This window comes from Calidris pugnax, unplaced genomic scaffold (assembly GCF_001431845.1).
Source record: "Calidris pugnax isolate Ruff unplaced genomic scaffold, ASM143184v1 scaffold335, whole genome shotgun sequence".
NCBI lineage: Eukaryota > Metazoa > Chordata > Aves > Charadriiformes > Scolopacidae > Calidris > Calidris pugnax.
Genome location: NW_015091148.1, coordinates 1,038,070 through 1,039,423, shown reverse-complemented (window position 1 = coordinate 1,039,423; position 1,354 = coordinate 1,038,070). Strand labels below are relative to the sequence as shown.

General features: G+C 47.7%; 1 protein-coding gene across 1 annotated transcript in view; it reads right to left on the bottom strand.

The window, feature by feature from the left end:
- LOC106897965 (src kinase-associated phosphoprotein 1-like) overlaps positions 1–1,354 on the bottom strand; it is a 154,442-nt gene that overhangs the window by 135,962 nt on the left and 17,126 nt on the right. The gene's annotated exons all lie outside the window — the stretch shown is intronic.

The window sequence follows — 1,354 nt, the reverse complement described above, 5'->3', positions numbered from 1 at the left end:
GGGGGGGGAAAAGAGGGGATGGAGGAATAAAATTCCACCCAGTTACAGAATCAGTGTTCGAACCTGCTCCCAGTTCTTCATCAGCATGAAAAATTACAAGTGTAACCAGATTTTTCTCTGTCGCCAGCGTAAATGTGCGATTACAGCTGTTCATATTTTCACTCTAATGAAGGGTTGCACATTTAAATGGTAAGATTTATTATATATTGTGTACCGCCTATGTACATGCAAAACTGTTAACCGACGCCTAAAACGCTGCTTGTTTATTCCGGCATCAATTATCATTTTTCTCAATTTTTAAATAATAAAAAAGCCCATTTCGGCACAGACGGGTTTCTGTTTCTTCTGAAGAAAATAAACAAAACCTCAAAATACGAAGGGGAGGGGAAGGAAAAAAATGTAATGATCGAATAAAAGAGGGGGGGAAAAAAAAAAAAAAAAGAAGAAACCCCATGACAGAGCAGGACCCTTCCTCATCCCGGCACAAACACGGAGCCGCTCGCCCGCCCTCCTTCGCCTTTCTTCTTCTTCTTTTTTTTTTTTTTTTGCCGAGAAACCCGGGGACGAGGTTGGGTTCATAAACAGGTGAAATGATGGAGTTTATTGCAACCAACATCAACACTGAAACTAAATAACGGCGTTGCCATCTCGGTTCCCCGCTGAAAAGACGGATGGTAAACTTGACCTGCCGCTGGTACTATCCCAGTGCCATTTTTTATCGGCCTTGGCCGCCCCCCCCGGCTGAGCGCGCCGGGGAAATGCCGCTGCGTGGCCAGGTCAGGCGCGGGCGCGGGTGAAACTCCGTTCACATTTGCATACAGGCGGGCTCTCACAATGAAGACCCATCTGTTCCCGTCACCGAGTACAAATCGAGTGTCACCCAACTCGCTGCAAACGACAGCCGCGCGGCCATTAGCCGGAGGAACGCCGCAGCTCAGGTTACGGATATGGAACTGCTGATTTGGGTTTAAATACCTGATAACTGAAGACTTTTTATTACGCCCCGAAACAAAAGGGGTGAACCTTGAACTGATGGCGAGGAGCACCCTGCTCCCCCCACGGACCCGACGCCCTCCCGCTCCCGCCCGTCACCCTCCATTATCCACACAAAACCGCTGTACGTTTCTCCAGGAGAAAAAAAAAAAAAAAAAATAGCTCACTAGGCCACTCTCAGCTACCACAATGCTTTGTCTGTTTTATCTAGAAAAGGGCTGGGGGCAGTCCTGGAGAAAGCAGAAGTGGGGACTTGAAAGCATTCGAAAAACTTTGCCTCAAAGAGTGCTCAGATGGGCTACGGTGTTCCAGCTGCAGACACATCTCGCTTTTCCCTCTCATCTTTATGTTCTAATTGGCA